The sequence below is a fragment of the Dromaius novaehollandiae genome, chromosome 8 (genome assembly GCF_036370855.1).
Source record: "Dromaius novaehollandiae isolate bDroNov1 chromosome 8, bDroNov1.hap1, whole genome shotgun sequence".
Lineage (NCBI taxonomy): Eukaryota > Metazoa > Chordata > Aves > Casuariiformes > Dromaiidae > Dromaius > Dromaius novaehollandiae.
The window spans coordinates 27,859,172-27,877,568 of NC_088105.1; the positions used below are offsets into that span (position 1 = coordinate 27,859,172).

At 38.8% G+C, this 18,397-nt stretch overlaps 1 long non-coding RNA gene across 1 annotated transcript in view; it reads right to left on the reverse strand.

Annotated features, from left to right (window-relative positions):
• Nucleotides 1–2,692: 2,692 nt before the first annotated feature.
• The window catches only part of LOC112986931 (uncharacterized), a 44,979-nt gene continuing 29,274 nt past the window's right edge, over nucleotides 2,693–18,397 (reverse strand). The window contains exons 2-3 of the long non-coding RNA XR_003260141.2: nucleotides 6,057–6,143; nucleotides 2,693–4,699 (exon numbers count right to left, since the gene is read on the reverse strand). This is a non-coding gene — a long non-coding RNA (uncharacterized LOC112986931). The remainder of the gene's footprint in view (nucleotides 4,700–6,056; nucleotides 6,144–18,397) is intronic.

Sequence of the window (18,397 nt, forward strand, 5' to 3'; positions counted from 1 at the left end):
GTAAAATTACAACATTTTAGAATGCCAGCAGTTCAAGGGAAGAATCCAAATTTATGAGGGACAACATTCTTATTCTAATAAACCAAACGCGTGGTTTCAGGCTCTGCCTGCAGAAGAGAATCATTTTTCTATTCCAAGGCAGGAGAGATGGAACAAAGCACCTTGTATGCACAACAAGAGCTCGATTTTACTGTACACAGCTGAAGCTCAGCAAGACCAGACAAAGACTTATTTTTTGTTTTGTTTTCATGGCTGTGCCTGTGTATTTTTAAGGCAATCATTTCCATGTGAAATAATGTCATTTTGTAATGAGACCAATGTTCCAGTGAGCTTTCTGTAAAATTCCCAGCTTATTTTGCACCATAGTCCATTGCCATTTCCACAGGGCTTTTGTAATATACATAGGGAAAATGTCAATTCAGATTCAAAGAGAGAGAATACCTTTTTGATGAAGCATCCTGTATATCATGTACTAGCTGGAGGTGTTCTCTGCTGCTTGACAGGGAACAATGATATGACAAGCGGGGACAGAAGGAGCTTTTAACCAGCTTAATGTGCATAGAGTTGGCACTCACCGAAAAGTCATTTGCCTGTTTGCTATTTTTTAACTATGTCTCTTTCCTTTGACTTGTCATTACTCCTGTAATATACAATTTTGTCTTCTGTTTATAATTTTCTGCTGCAGTGGTTCCAAAGGTTCAAAATAATCTCTTTCTTTCTTACTAGGAATAAGATAAGGGAATGTGTATCTTAATAGTTTGCTTATTTTTAAACATAAATGAGGTCCCATTTAGTATACCTTTTTTCCTATTGCTGTAAAACCCTTACGTGTGTATTACAGTGCTTCTGCTTTATACTTCTTGTACTGCCTAGGAGTGATTTGGGCCAAAAGCATTTTTCATACAAGAAAATGGTCAAGGTTTGCTGTAAATTACATTCTGTTGGGCACTGTTCTGTGGACAAGAAAAGTCAACAAGTCGTTGCCCTTCTGGGAAAGAGAATTAGTCTATTAAATCATGGCAACACAGAATTCTACTTTGAGCTAAATAAGATATTTTGAGCTGTAATCAGACACATTACATGACATTAAAGATAAAATTTAAGCATCTGCAGAATTTCTACCATTCTTGCATGCAGTTTATTTTTCAAGTTAAGCTTTCAAATATTGAAAGTTCACATTCAGTGCCTTGATCAAAAATGATAAATGAACTACTGAATTAGAAGAAGATGCTGCTATTATTTTAACCAGTAAACTAACTCAGGGTTAATCTGGGTGTTATTTAGCCTATTGAAAGTGTTTTGAGTGAACATATGGTTTCTATTGTGAAATCAAGGCACAGTTTTAACTATGAATATAGATAATTACCCTTTGGACTTTAAACATTTATATGTGTCACGTTATGTTGGAGCATTTTTCATGGTCAATAGGTTGAAAGGTTATAGAGTCGAAAATGTAAATTGAGTGTGTTTGAGTAAAACTATTCACTGTAATGATAGTACAATTCACTACTGCTCTCTCTTGGAAAGAGCTAGTAATAACACTCACTGAGCATGAGCAATATAACAGGCTATTTACTTAAATACAGATTGTTATGGTAAAAGATTTTAATATGAGAATTGCAGGAATTCAACCATAGTATATTTAGCTACAGAATCCCCGGTTACCGGAGCTTAATTTGATATATATGCACAGTATATCTGGGGGTCTAATTATAAAGCTAACAATAAAACCTCTACATAAACTGTGTATGTGTGTGCATGCATGTGTGCCCTCGCGCTGGGAGCGTTGCTCTATCCCCACCAGTACATTCTGCTCTTGATTTAGGCTTGAAAGTGTGTTTAGCCTTACTTCCCGCGTGTAGCCCTTGGCAACGTCCCCTTCCAAGGAGCCAGACATTGTGTCTGTACCGAGGATGGCTGAAGGACCCAGCGAGTATGTGCGGAGGGTACTAATGCTCTCGCGGAGCCTGGGCTGCCGCAGCCGCCCACGCCGGCCGTCAGCCGGGGAGCGACCTGCGAGGCCTCGATCGCCCGCGGCGGTGGCTCTAGCGGGCTCTTAATAACGGTGGCGTCGGTGTCTCCTGCCTGGAGACTTACTGCCGTCGCGGAGGAAGTGACCTGCTGAACTACTGGGAGTAAAATACATTGCTCCCGCTTGTGTTGCTCTATACTTTATGGCCGTTTCTGTGTCAGGAGAAATACAGGTACAGGTGTGATCCTAATCCTCCTTCTTCCTGGGCATAAGCAAATTCATCATAAAGTCTGTAGCAGGCAAATGCACACCCATGACTTTTTTTTTTTAACTAGCGGTTGATGAAAGGGCTAAGTGGACCTAAATGCAGTTTGTGGTGAGAGAACGCTGAAGGCAACAGATCATGTCTGGTTCCCTGGCCTGAGAAGGCACATTTTCACCCTGCCTGCCCTACTCAAAGTATTCAGAGTGAGGTGAGCAGCTTCCCACATCGTGCTGTTGGGTGACTGAGATGCTGAGCACTAGGGATATATTTCCCAGCTATGCACTTCACGAACTCAAGCACATTTTTTCAGGGCTAGCGTGCATTTCTCTGAACAGTGTTCCCCAGCATAGATGTATCCTAATGTGAACTGTGTATTTTGAGTTAACGAATGACCGTGTTATCTCTGTTGAACTTCCAGCCATTCATAACCTGAGAAATAGATGATCCAAACCAGCTTTAATCAAAATAATAACAATAATTATTATTATATCTTTTTCAAGTATTTAATACATATTAGCAGGCACAGCATAAGCTATTAGAGCACAAACAGTTGCTACAAGAAAACCAACCACCTCAAAAACAAATAAAATGTTTATTTTTGTGATTAATAGTCTATATATGTTAGTTTTCCTTAGTTATATTTTAAATATATATTTTGCATTTTAAATATAGATTTCGCATGAGAATACAGTTTTTGTCAACACACACTGAGGAAGAATAAAATCCCTTTTTCCCTACCCACACATGTGCTTTTTATAACGGGAGACATTTTAATTACAACAAACCTCTATTCCTGCTATTTCCCTTTTTGCAGAAACACAACAAAAATGTATTTTTAGTCATTTCTAGCACTGTGCATATTCAAAACATCCTTTGATTACTCTTTACACCACTGAGCCTCATCCAAACTGCTTCACTTATTTATTCCTTTCCATGGCAATCTGATTTTTAGCATTTTTGTTTTCTAACTTCTGAAGAGTTACTTCCTCCCTCCCTCTGTTTCCACTGGGGTCATCATCCTCTGTTACTGCCTGTCTGGGAACCATACTATGAGGCTATTTCCAATATCTAATAACTGTTCCTCAGTAATAACAATTAACAAAAATTCACTGCTCCATGAAGAATTCCAAATACTCAAATTTGGGGGGTTTGTCCTGAATCAGGATCACACTGAACTATGAAACTTTTTTTATAGCTTTCTAAAGCTTGGGAGAATTTTTATTTGTAAATCTGATACTTTGTTTCAGGATTTTCACTTAAATATGTAATTTCATTTCAGGTCAGCTCAATCTTAAACTGTATGGCCCTATAGTAGTTGTTGCTTTGGTGTCTAACAGACTTCTTAGCTAGACTTCAACTTGCGGTACGCCCCAGCTACTGAGTGACCACACATCCTCCAGTGGATCATGCTATTTAAGAGAGGAACTCCCAAAAAAGAGATGTGCAGTTTATGCATCTGAAATGTTTTGTATCCGTTCAAGAAGCAAAAGGGTTTTTTTTCAGATGAACTGAAATGAAACACTATATTTTCTTTCAGTTTTCATGATAGATAATTTGAATTTCATTGGCCAAATTGAACAGCATCAGCATCACAGAAATGACATTTGCTGTTAAAAATCTTAAGGTAAAAAATTACTGAACAGCTTTCCCAGCTATTATTACTAATGCTCTTTACTATTTGTGCTGCAGTAATATTAAGAGGCACAAGTTATGACTGAGGCGCTATTTTGTTAGGCAATGTAAAAATATACAGTAGGAGATCCTTCCCAGAAGACTTTACAACATATGTAGAGAAGATAAAGATTGAAACAGGGGAGCAGAAGAAAGTGAAGACTGCAGCAGACCGATGGCAGAACCAGAAATAGGAAACAAATCTTCTTAAAAAAACAGATTTTTCTTTTCAAACCTCACTTTGTTATTCCCTCGAAATCAGTCATTTTTGCCTCTCTTTAAAAATACATTGTTTATTCTCTGTGTCTCTCTTATTCTTTTCTGTATCCCTTCTTTTCCTCATTTCCTGTCTCCCTCCCTTCCTCTCCGTTATTTATTCTGAAAACCTCTTTCCTTGAACTTTCAGTTGTATCATCTCATTTAATCTGTTCTGCTTAGGTTTTTGTATCAGCCCTTGGACCAGTACATAGACCTCCTCTCTAAGGAAGTCTGTCTTTGTTACTCAACTCCTATAAAAAGTTTTCAGTTTTGCCTAGTGTTTTTATCTTTATTGTTTGTGTTCAGATAGGACTTTCAGATACCTTGATTAGAGATGTGCAAACTCTTCGGGGAAAAAAATAAAAAATAAAATAAAATAAAAAAGAAGAAGAAGAAGATCCCCAAGGACTTTATAAGCCAGTAGTGGAGAGAACAAATTTCCATGCTTTTCTTCTAAATGGTAGAGGGAAGAAAGGAGCCACCAGCATTCTCCAGCACTTGCTCATTCCCACCAACTGGCTTTGGAGGTGAGCCTGGAAGGAGGTGACAATTGCATTGTGTGTCAGCATTTTGAATGGGTTTTCTGATGAATACCTCATTTACATAAAAACAACCATTGCATTGAAATATCCTTTCAAATACACAGGAAAACTTTTTTGCTTGTGAATCTTTGAGGTATTTAAGTGACTACCGAAATTTAAATCATGTCAGAATAGAAAGTCTCCTAGGAGTTGGCTTTGATCTGCCTGGTGTTGTTACGTTTGTGTCTCTCTGTAAGCAGCCACATGCTGCAGCTGACAAAATACTAAAAATGGGGCCGCTTCATGTTTTCAGTCTTCCCCCAAAAGATCCGTTTTTTTACCGTGCTAATATTCATTCCTATTCCTCTACTAATAAGCTTATCTTGCTGATAGTTTGACTAAGCTCATGTTGCATTCAAAACCCAAAGTTTCCTAATTAAAGTCCAATTCCCGTATTCCTCCTCAGATATTCATTGCTTCTGCACACTGTGAAGAGAGATATTTTTAGAAAATATGGGCCACTTAATTCCCGTTAAGTTTTCTATAACAGATGGTATAGTTATTTGATTTATGCATTCACCTTCACATGGCCCTGCTGACTGCCAGGTTTTTTTAAACCTCTGAAATTCTTTTTTGTTATGCACTGAAACTTCACCCTTTCCACTGCATGAAATATTAGTTTTACTTAGAAAATCTAACTGCGTGCAATTTTCATGTTACTGAAATCGTGCACGGTCTGGTGATTAATTGTATTGTCTTGATCACAGTCTCAGCCTGATGTTCAGGGCTCATTACAGCAGGAAGAACTCAGCAGAACAGGAACCTTAACCAGGTGTGGCTTATTAAAGTGGCAGCACCCAATTTAAAGACTTTAAAGGATTTGTATCAAAATTGATGCTTTTAGCTACTTTCCCCTCCCAGGATCGTAGAGATGTAATATAAAAAGGACAATGTAGCTTGCTCACAAAAATCACTCACATCCATCATGAGAAAAAGTAGCTCAGATCTGTTCCTCCCTTGAGTGGGAAGAGTTGCAATATACCTACAGTACAGTACATTCATACCAACCATCTTCAAAACTTTTCTTAGCTTGACATAGATTACAGTTCCTAAAGCACAATTTGCATTATTTACTGAATCAGGTATTTCTCATCTCTCAGGAAAATATTTTTCTTTCCCCTGAAGATGCCTTACAGTATTGGTACAAATACCAATGAGAGATATATCTTGTAGGAAGCTATCAACAGCATTCATTTTGAACTCAGCCCAGACTTTAAATTTACATTCCATATTTTATACAAACTAGTCTGGTATGGGGACAAACAGCATACAAAAAAATCAAAAACTTTTCAATATCAAGTGAACCTACCTTCATTCCTCTGTCAGTGCTGGGTTCCTCACAGCTGATGCTAATACGCTGGTGGTAAGCTGTCAGGTGGCCAGCAAGGCTCATTATCTATGAGAGAAGCAATAGAGTTTGCTACTTGTGCTAATTTTAGGGAGCTTTTAGAAGAGAGAAGACTGAAGTGGGAGTGTTTTCTTATTGATAGTCTTTAAACTTTGGGTGAGTCATACAACTTGAGTGTATTTTTCATTGTTATCATTGTGAGGAACTACAGTCTGATACATCTCTATCTCATAAATGTGAGCGCAAGTTTACACCTTTTCACAGCTTTAGAAAACAAAGTCAAGGTGAGGGGAATAACCTTGAAATTGTATTTTGCTGTCATTTTTATCTCTGCTCTGCTGGAGTTAGGTGAAACTGTCAAATACAGCTATGCATTGATTGGTTATAGTGCATGAAGAAGTTGCTCCTTACAGGTCACTGCTTTGTTATGCTTCCCTGAGAGAAGACCTGAGAAATACTTTCTTATCATTAAAAATGGGATGGGGTGTACTGTAAATCTTCCCAAAAGAGACTTCTGTGGTGTTGTCTGTGAGTGTAAAGATTTGATTTGGGGATTTGACATCCATTTTCTCATAGTATGTGCCTCTGAAGTGCCTCCAAGCAAAAAACAGTATGGGAACTCCAACACCTTAAGGTAAATATTGGCTAGTTGAAGATAACTAGTGACCAGTATGAATCTAGTACTTTTCATCAAGAAAACAAGCCAAATGTCTTTGAAAAAATGGAGAAACTTAATCCTAATAAACTCAGAACTCTAGGCAGGTGCGTACTCTCCTCTTTTTCATTCTCCCAAATGAAAAACAGACAAGGAAATGGGACTACCCTGTTCCATGCCCTCAGCAAGGGTAATCTGAAATACTTTCAGTAGTTATTAAAAAGGAGGAAGATGATAGTGCGAAGTAATTAATGGCAAGAGAGCCACTGGAAACATAGCTTATCATTTCAATGACCCTTTATATTTTCTTTTGTAAGCATTTTATTTAAGTTCTCCTTAATACTTAGAAATCATGGATGGAATGGTATGTAATTGTTGAAGGAGGTTCTTTCTTCAGATCATGTGTATGACAAGTACTTTGATCCATTAATTAAATACAGCTGATCCAGAAGTTTGGTATGGTGAGATTTATCTGGGAAGGAATAAGCCAATGAGTGGACAATCAGCCTTGCCAGAAGTTGATGTTAAGGGAAGCTCAGATAGAGATGAGGGAGAAACTTGCTCCTTTCAGCAGGGTCTGACAGGGGGCTGGTGTGAGAGGCAATTCCAAGGCAGCAAAGGGTGAGTGTCTCTCCTGCTAGGCTTTAAATAAAGGAGAACATACTTGAATGCTTATCCAGATTCACTGGAAGTAGAGCCTGAGGAATTAGGGAGCCAGTCTTGGTGTAATACTACAAATAAAATAGATCCCAGAGGAAAAGCAGCATTGTTTTGAAGTGCAAGAGTATTATCTCAGTAGATGAGAGGGGAAACATAGGGGGAACACTGGCAAGAGAGTCCCTAGATATGGTGAGCTGCCCCAAGGGGCAGCACAGGCACTGCACCGTGTGGATGAATTATACTGTTGGATTCCCAGAGAGCAGTTCCACGTTACACTAATGTTACCTGCCCCACTCCCAAGCCTATCATTCCTTTTTCTTGTATGGGCTCTTGCTTTTACTGCCTCTTAGTGACTGAATACCTAAAGATTGTGACTGGTGTTGTGGTATATGTTTCTTTAAGAAGGTGCTCTGTAGAGATATCTTAGAATTAGCATGGGTATCATGAGACATAGAGGTTGCCATGGTAAGTACACAATTTTTTAATTGAATAGCAGACTAATAGGCACATAAAACCTCCATAACTTGTTGGCCCGTAAATTACCTCTCCTGGGGCTGTAGGCAATTAAACATACTTCTTTTCTGAAATATTTTCCAAGTTTTTTTCTCTGATTTTGTTTAGATGGAAGCCACTCATTTCTTTCTTTTTTCCCCCCTCAGCGATGCTACTTGGCTTTCTTTTGTCCCCTTTAGCTAACTTTCTCTCTTCCTTTCCTCCCCCTCTCCTCCTTCTTCCTCTTCTGCCCTTCTCTTGAATGTCATACACTTGACAGAGCAGGCTAGTCAAGAGGGCATCCAGCTGTAAAAAGGGTCTGGATTTTTTTTAAGTAATTGTATAACTTTTTTTTAGTTTTGTTATTTATGGAATTCTCTAGGCTCATAATAGCATGAGGCTTTTGCAACGTTACCCTCCTATTCAGACAAATCAAAATTGCTATTAAATAACAAAAATGTATGTTAAAATCAAGTATATGCCTTAATCAAATATACTGTGATCTAGGTAAATGTTCTGATAATAGTCTTTATGCAGCTCCTCTAAGGCCATGTGTTCTGTACAGAACCAAAGTTTATGCCATTTTGTATCTTTAGAAGCCAGAATAATTCTGGTGTAAACTTGGGTTATTTCTTTTGCTTCATTGGACCTATTCTGATTTGAACTGGCCTGGCCCTTTGATATTACTCTCTTTCCTGACAGTACATTTCTAATTGGGCATGGCTTTTTGCATTTTACAATGATGTAATGACCACATCATTTGTCTATGCACATTATGTTTCAAAAGTGGACATCTTCTCACTGAAGAGATGAGACAATGAATTACAAGCTGAGGCACTGCTGTCTCATTCCAGCGTTTAAAGTGGTTTTTTTCCCCCTCCTCTCTCTGGTTGCACAGTTGTTATACAGAAGCAAACAGAGGGAAGGTTATTTGTACTTGCTCATACCTCAGCTATTTTTAGAACCCATATTGACAAATTTTCAAGTAGACATTGTATTTCGTAAAGAACACTGCCCTGAAATCACTGTGGCTTGAACAATAAGAAAATTCAAGACTACAGGAGGCCAGCACAACAGGATATCCATAAGTAACAACGCCTACTTATCAACAAGGGGTGAGCTTAACAGTCTTGTTCCTGGCTGTGACAAACAGCGAGAGGAATTCTTAGTGAGCTGGAGAGCAGAGAATAAATGCACAAGATAACTCTGAGAAAAGATCAGGCACAGCTGACTTGGTGTCTGTTCCTTTGCAAAAAATCAAGAGCAATTTAAAACAATAATGACTGATAGTTTTCCACAGCCATCCTGACTTTTATCCTATTGCAGTGCAGAGTTCAGTCACCTTTGTTTTTTTGCTTTGATTTTGGTGTTCATTTTTTATGTTCATTTTTTTTATGATGAAAGTGGTCCTGTCTTGAAGGAACAGATGAATAGAGGGATTTTTGAGTAGTTCAAAGGCGCCTTTAACGGCTTGGAATAAAAGGAAATTATTGTACAGATCAAGGGATTACAAAGCAATGTTTTTACAGATTTAAAATAAAATATAAACAGCTGTTGAGAGATGTATGGCACAGAAACAGTTGTTGCCAATTCATTAATAATACCAACACAAATCCACTCTGTTTGTTATGTTTTTAACCCATGTTTGTCAGCAGGGACAACAGTCATAATCTGAACTTGTAAAATAATGAATGTATACCAGACAGGTTCAGTGCAGAGACTTGAGAATACCAGCATGACTAGTGTTTGCCATCTGTGTCTGTGTAATCAATATTTTCTCTCGGTGTAATGAGAAATAGCTCATTTATATCTTTGCCCCTTTGGCCCAAACAATTAGTATTTGTAGTCTTGTAGGCTTGCCTGCATTAGAAGGGGAATTGCGAATGCAGTCAGTAACATGTATTAGTGCAACCCTTTTCTATTTAGAAAGAATTTACACAAAGTCTGCTTCCTTGAATGCAACAGCAATAAACACATTGCCAGGCCTCTCTTGGGCATGGAAAGCTTTGAGATGGAGCTCTGTTTCTCTGCTCTCTCTCAGGACTATTCGCTCGATTTCTGTCTCTGACACTTTCTCTTCCGTGTGCATTCAGCCCACCCTTTCGGCTAAGGAATCCTTCTTGCCACCTACTCAGCACCTGCAGCCTGTTGCCTGGGGTGGTCACCTCAGCTGCCTCCTTGCCCCATGAAGGCAGTGAGGTGCTCCTCCCGGCCCTCTGAAAGAGGGCTGTTTAACAATCCCGGGGTGTAACCACATCTGCGTTGTTCAGTGGGAAGTTTGATAGCTTTTAATAAGACTTTACCGTAGCACAGTTTCTTTGATGTAGTCTAACCAATATACTAGAAATATTGCTTTCTAATGGAACAATAACGGACAACAGTGATGGTAACCAGGCTTGTTCTTGGAGCCATATGCCAAACACAAACTTGAGACAAGTGGGTGTAATCCCTCCTAGTCTCTTGCTAAGGGTGCCATAATTGCATAAAGACTTCTAGCTAAGTGGAAGTTCCTATAGGGCTTTGAATATAGGCCACAACACTTTGATGTTGTTTACCACTTCACTACAGGCCCTAATCTCACAGCTGTGTAACAGTGCTTTCCTATAGAAAACACTTAATTTCTGTATGGTTATAGTAGTTTTCAGGCTATAAACTGCAGGAATTAGGCTCTCAAATAGATGTGATTTTTTTTTTTTCTTCCCCTGAAGATCTTGCTATCTCTCTGTACCTGTAAGGCATATAACAAATTGATAAGAAGCTACAGAGAATGGTAGGTACAATAGATAACAGTGCACTCTGGAATGAGTATTTTCTCTTTGGAAAAAGCTTTCTATAATTGAATGGACTTGTATGAAGCTTTCTATAGAATTTCTGAACTGTCTGTCCCTATATACTAGAAAATTATAGTTTTCACTTTTGGATAATCATTTTTGAAATATTTTCTGGCTTTTACTGGCTTAAGTTTGAATCTACTGAAATCATACAGGTCTCTAGATCTTAGTAGGAGCACAATTAAGCTGATGTTAATTGTGCTTCCCACTCACTTTCTAGGATTCCAATATATATGCTCATAAACTGTCTAAAACTCCCCCAAATGTCCATTCCTGTGTTCTTTAAAATGGGCACTTACCAGATAAAAAGATATTTAAGGAAGGGATACTAGAACACAAGACAGACACATAGTGGTTTTATGGACTTTTTTTTTTTAAATGTCTTGTCAATATTAAGCCTATCTCCTTGTGGGAGCCTGACTCTGGGTTTTGAACACTTGACGTTGGGTATAGTCAGCATGTGCTCAGATCTCTTCGTTGCTGGCAGCAACCAGCACAAAGACAGTACAGTCTACTCTATTTCCAGCAGGTTTACATGCTGGAGATGAAAGTTATTTCCCCATATGCCTCTGAGGGCATTACACTGGCCCTTGAAAGGCTTTGGTTTAATGTCACTTGCATGGTGCATCATCCTGCCTCCTTCCCGCGCTCCACTGTCAGGACTCCTCGAGATGTAGAGCCTTTATTGTAGGCGATTACACAAGGCTGTTTGCTTTGGATGCTCCTTCTCTATCCACTGCTGTTCGTCAGCTTTCAGATTAGAGGTAAAACTTAGGCATCATTACAGTTACTGCTTTTGTCCTGGCCAAAATAAGGCTATTTACACTTTTTTCCTCCCTGTCTTTCAACTTAACTTTTTTTTCATGCTTTCCAGTCATAACGGTTTTCTTTTAAATATGCAGAGCCTTATCCTGATGCCTTTACTTGTGCTGAATTGGACCTAAATCAAATAGTTTCAATTACTAAATTTTTATCCAGAACAAGAATCTTGTTCCTATCACCTCTTGAGACAGATATATTAAATGGAAATTGGATATATTCCAGATGAGCTTTTGTTCAGAATGGGCAATAAGGTGGTACATGTGAGTATGGATGTGCATATGTGAGCATATGGAGTGAACTGCAGGGTACCATCAGCAAAACTCTTAAGTCAGTGCTGAACTTCCCAAAGAGACATAAGGAGGAACATCTTTCATTTTTCCAAAATACTCCAGGCCTGATATAGCTGCTACTCATACTCTTAATAGTTTCTTTCTGTGAGTAATTCTGTTCTCCCTAGTGAGAGGAGGACAGTAAATAGATCTTGAGAGCTTCGTCAAAATTCCCTTTCTATCACCACTCAGCACTTCACTTGGCTTAAATAAGCCAAATTAATGTGCCACAGGAGACTTGAAAAGCAGCTTCCCCCTGCCCCCAGGTGTTTCTTCACTATAAAATAATTTAGCCATGTTTTATCAGCAACATTAATAGTAAATGCTTACTCGGGAATTCTTCCTGGGAACATGCATTTAGTACATCTACTAGGGTGCAATTATGACTCTGATGGAAACGTAAGTTTTCACTGATAAGATATCTGAGAAAGCTGGAATGCTGCTTTTGCTTTTATGGTGGCCTAAACACTATCTATTAAAATAAGATGAATTTACAGTAAACTTCTGCTTGGACATGTGCTTAGTAGTTGCTCTCATTTTCAAGATTGATGTATTAAAATGCTTCTTTTCTTCCCATATTTTACCTAAAGCTTATTAAATGGAGCTGATTTATGGAAATCACAGAACACTTGCCTGCAGAAACCTAGATCCCTTTAAAAGGGTTTTTGGCGATACCAAAATAGTCTCTCCAAACTCCCCCTCTTTTGAAGCCTAAGGTATTTCTTTTATGGCATAATGACTGCTACTGGAGCCAGAGTTATGTGATTGCTTCTTTTCTGCCAGAAGTGGATGTTAGTAACCTACTGTTTCAGCCAGTGAGTAACAGCAGGACGGTTCTGAATAGTGTAGACATTTCTGGCTTTCCACGATGATGTTAGGACAGACTCAGATTAGTTTTATTTGGCTTGTATCTATAAGCTTTTCTTTGTACGTTGAACTTCTACTCCTGTTTCAGATACCAAAACATAACCATCAAAACAAAAACCTAATAATGTATGTGTGCTCTCAATCTGGGGGGGTATTTTCCCAGGTCCAATATTTACATGTTGCATTTTGGATGTTAAATTTCTCCAGGTAATTTTTGTACATTTCTTTTAAAAATTGTGAAATGTCCTTTGGTAAAACTATGTAACAAAGACATGTTTGTGTCATCTGGTACACTTAGCCCGATTCATTCTGAGGTGTGTGAATGAAAGTTCCTGCTCCTGAATGCAGGAAATCTTAACGCTGGATTTAAGATGGTGTTAGTGAGGATAATTTGGGGAGGGATTTTCCCTGGTAAGCCTGGCCCACTGTATGATTTCTGTGGAGTCTGATCTCTTCTGAGTCCAGACATGCCACTGTGCCAGGATTGCTACAGCAGAAGCCAAAGCCATCAATCTTTAGTATAGATGGGCAGTTTTGTGTGTCTCCATCACAGGAAGATCATGATGACAGAAAATGCTCTTTGGGTGGTATAAAACTTGATGTATGACTGATTCTCAGAGAGCAGAATGATCCTGTTGGGCCCTGTGCATCAAGGTCATGCTACAAGGGCAGTCAGGACGCTCCTTCCCAACTCCTGAGCACAGCTAGGGGTTAAGCAAAAACACAAACTGGTACACATTGAAAGCAGAACTTCTTTAGAAAAGCAGTTGTTTAATTCACACACAGTTTTCGGATTCACCAGAACATGAAAACTTAACTTTCTATTAAATATTGAGTTGAACAGTAGCAGGATATTCTTTGACATAATCTTCATTTTGTTATGATATGACTATTTTTATGTACCATCACTGTACTGCTTAAATTAAAAAGATCAAAACTACCTAGTGGAACAAAATGTTTCAAAACATGTTCAGAATGCTAAAAGCTGGTGTTAAGACTTTTCTTTGCAACTTTTGCAGGGTGAGGCTAGTGGTTGCAGCCTTTTGTTTTTGTCTAAAACTGATAATTCAGCAGAACTGATGGATGTCAATTAATAGACCATACTGGTTTAACCAGCTCTGTGTGGTTTTGGGAGAATGGGGGGAAGCAAACCTCCCCTGTCTCTATTGATAACTCTAACAACTTTTATTTTTGACAATCATGCTCAACTTCCACGATTACAATGAACAGTGTCTTTATGAAATATGACACCTCGTCTGTCAGTTTGTCATAAAGTGACAATATTAACTAATATAAATATTAAATAATTTGAACGTGGTAAGATAAATGAGGTTTATGAAATCATATTATACCAAGTGAAAATCTATATCATTTGATGGAAAGTGACAAGTCTTGTCAGATAGCCACTGATTAATATTTGTCAACAAGGTTTATGTTGTTTGACATACTCGCTGCTCAAATAGAATATATAATTTTCTGACATTGATAGTTTGCCTGTCTTAAAGTAACTTTTATTCCAGTGTAACAGAAGTGTAGCTTAATCAGTGTTGCTGATGCACCAAACAGCCCCATTCTGTAATGATCTCTTTGCCGTCCTATTTAAGACATTGCATATTCAGCTATGCTAATGCAGTATTTGTGAGTACATGTCTTTATGGGAGGGGGAGAAGCACTTGCATTGTTTTTTTTGTCCTTTCTCCGCATATATGAATAGCACCTAATACAATATAGGAACTCACATAATCCACAGGGGAATGTGAAATGCAGTGTAATTGCCAAGTCCAGGGGCAAAACTGCCCAGAGGAAGCTGTGGGTGGCAGCCACACATGTTGTGGTGATCCCAGGTGTCCACTCTGCTGCCTCTCCGAAAAGGAAAGGAACCCACCATCTGCTTGCTCCTAAAGGAGCACATTCTCTCTCTGATATGTTGTAAGAGAATGTAATTAAGTCCCAGTACCTCTGAGGGTTACTTTCCTGAGGCTATTTAACCAAGCTGACTGTTTTGACCTGGTATTATCCCAGTGATTTTTAAGGCCCACTATGCAACATCAAGCACATCATACGTTTAGTGCCACACTCCTAGAAGTACAAGGCCAGTTACAGGTTGTGATGTGTAAGACAAATCAAATATTGGGAATTAGTCAACAGCTGCTTTAAAGACTCTTGATTGTACACCTGGGTCTGAGTGTTTGAACTTCTCAGAAGCTTCCAGGATGAAGACAGACCCTTGTTCTGATGTCTCTTATGGGCACGAGTCTAGGCAACGTCTCTGGCTACAGTGTTTGCACGTATGGGGTGCTTAACTCTCTCGGGCTCCAATCCCTCTCAAGCACAAAAGAATTCTTTTCTTTGTGACAGGTTTCTCATTTCAGGTGCTTGCAGCATAACAACCCAGAATTTCTCCCTTGCCATCCTTTGAATCAATAACTTTAAAATAATATTGCTGTTCCTGTCTGAAAGTGGGTCTGAAACACTGCAGTCCAATGGAAGATGAATATCCAGAAGGAAAAAGGGGATAAGAGGGACATAACCATTGCTGAAATTGTAACCTGGGCTGCTTTGTTGCAATTTAAACATGCAGGCAGATATAGGGTACAACTGTTACTACACATGAAGTATTTAGTTTTAAAAAAAAAGAAAGAAAGAAAAAAGGGAAAATGTTTCTTAAACTGCTAGTCAACCTTCTCTTTCTGGGTGATACCTTCATTTTAGGGTACTTTGTACAGATTCATTTAATTCACAGTTTAGTATAGGAAGCATTCCCCAAATGGCACAATATTCCAAGAGAAATTTGTCTCAATTCATGCTCTGCTTGGGACAAAACATGTAGCTGAGGTGAGTTATAATTTCATGGTAGTACACTGCATTTTAGTCATAAGCTGGGTGTTACAATTACTGGGAACTGTGCAGGCAGATACCCTTGCTATATGTGCACCCAATAGGATTACCAGCAATACTGAACCACTTAGATATCTATTGGGCTGTTTTCCATTCTCTACCATCCCTCCTGACTGTTCACTGTACAAGACTGCCCCTTCTGGTCAGGCAGAAGACAAAATGGGGTGAGGAATAACAAACGGGAACAGTTTTGCTTAGAATGATGAAGGACAGTGTTACTGAAAAAACCTTACTCTGAAAGAAGCAGTAACTTCTGTGCCAGTCAAAACTTTTCTAATACCCTCTCTTTACTTCATCTCTTTTTATACTCCAAAAGTAGCTGTAAAACCACTGTTGGTTTTGCATGGTTGTGTTTGTTTTTTCTCCCTGTACTTGTAATTGCATTTTTTTTCAATTGTACTTGTTCATCACTTATGTAAATTCAATTGGCATGCAGATACCAGCACAGGTTAGGGCATTCCTCACATCAGCAGTAACAAGGACCCTTGAGGTATTTTAAAAGCAGTGCTTGTAAATACAGCCATGTTGGATGCTGCTGAGGTTTGGGAAAATGTTTTAGTGAAATGAAAACTGATTCTCCCTTTTAGAGGTTGTAGGGCAGGAGTGAAAGCAGCAAGGAGGGGAGACTCTCTCCTTTCTTGAATGTGTGAAAATGATTTTTTGTTTTATTTGATGTTCTATTACATATTCTTGTTTTCCACCTTTAAAATTTATCTAGATCCCTCTTAAGCAATAAAAATGAGAATTGCTATTTTTAAACTAATAAAAATGAAAATCATTAGTATTTGAAATTAAATTTTAAATATTTAGTTTTATCAAATAGTCTGACAGCTGAATGACTTGACCCTCTAACTTTTCTTCCAAGGAACTTTTGTTAAAGCTCTTCACAAATTTGATATGTATCCTTCAGTACCTCCAGTCTGAAATTTTCCTTGCTTAAAATGAATGATCAAGCTAAAGTTATAAAATATAGTTGAAGTGAATCTTGAAACATTTCAAAATAGAGAACTTTCTTATGATGGTGCCTAAGAAGAAAAAACTTTTGGTTGATAATTTGATTTCTGTAGATACAGCAGAAGTATTTGTGAAACCCACAACATGACCTGAGAAGATGGAAAACCCCATGATGTCCTTTTTCCTCTAGTGAATGATTAAAGGCACATTATGCCCCTTGTATCAAGGGGAAAAAAGAAATGGGCACAGTACAAGTACCTGCTGTGGTGAAATGAAGGCTGGAGGGAAGATATAATATTTTCTCCCAAAATGTCTTCCATTTGTGCATGAAAGTTTAGTAATGGTATATATAGATGGGCAGCAATGCTGACACTTAAAGTCATATGAAAAATATGACCAGTTCTAGTAAGTGTAGCTGTGACCACGATGTCCTCTCTTGAAAACTCTTCCAATTGGGGTGGGTGGGGAGGTTTGTTTTTTGTTTTGGCTTTTCCCTCTCCACCCCCCCCCACCCCACCCCAAAAGAAAAAGAAAGCCTAGATTCTCCACTGATGCTGAGTATCATCCAGCTGAAGTCAATGGAGCTTGCTTACATTAAATCAACAATTGGCCCTTATTCTATAATCTGAAGGTTTAGCTGTGATATTTGTACAGTTATCTTGTGTGTGTGTATGTATACATATATAGAGAGAGATGGGAGAGATTAGGAGAGACAGCGTGGTAAAAATCTCTGTATTATGTGGCCTGTCTGTACTGAGATATCTATGAGAAAACTGTCTTGCGATGAAGGATGGAGGTAGCCACAGCAATGAATCAAACTGCTTTGAAGCATCATGTCTAGGCTTCATTCCCGCAGTATCTATGTTCTGCTCTGTCCTGGCTGGCAGCTCTGTATTACCATTACTGGGATCTGAGGCAAAGCCACAGTGCCTAAACCTGGATAGTGTTACAGGTGACAGGAAACCAACCAGAAGTTCAGCTACTGTGGCTTTCATTTAGTGTAGAAAACATGCTCAAATAATGGGTATAGACCAATGGGTGGAGGATAAGTGTTTTGTCTCTTCTGAAAGTTTTGTCCCTTTTTAACATTACGGCTATGAAGAGCTTATGGCTGTTTCTGGTCCTGCTGCTTTTGGGCAGAGGGGCCTGTACTTGGCACACATGTGCACTGAGCAGTGTCTGGGATAAGCAGGACTGGTACCGATGCGGGCACAGTGAGGGTAGCCGGTAACAGCTGTAATGTAGTAATACTCCAGACACACCCTTAGTCTGTTCCAGTAGTAGCTCTGCATACGAGGCATCTGGGGGCAGGAGGGATGGCACAGAGGCACTTCTGTCAGTGGTGTTCCCACTAGGGATTTTCCTGTTTCAGAGTTTCCCAGCTGCTCTGGTACAACAGGTTTACACCCCTCTGCATCACCAAAGAGGTCAGCATCTGTCCTAAAATGTACCCTTATTATAAAAAGCAAACAAGTTATTGCAAAGTGATGTTGCATTAGTTAAAAGGATATAATCACCTGTTCCTAAAAATGTAGCTTTCAGTTTTATCTCATTTCAGATTAATTGACTTAGCTTTGTAGTTTACAGGCCATTTAGAAGAGAGCAGCAGTTTACAGCAATAGAGTAAAACCGAACACAATTTGAGTTATCCTTATTACACACAGTTGGCCCACAGGTTAGTGGAGAGAGATGAGTTTACAGCTGGCAAAACTTACAGAAATTGTGGAACCCTGTATGTGTACAAGAAAGTGAGACATATGCTTTTAATTAAAATCTTCAAGAAAGTAAATTATA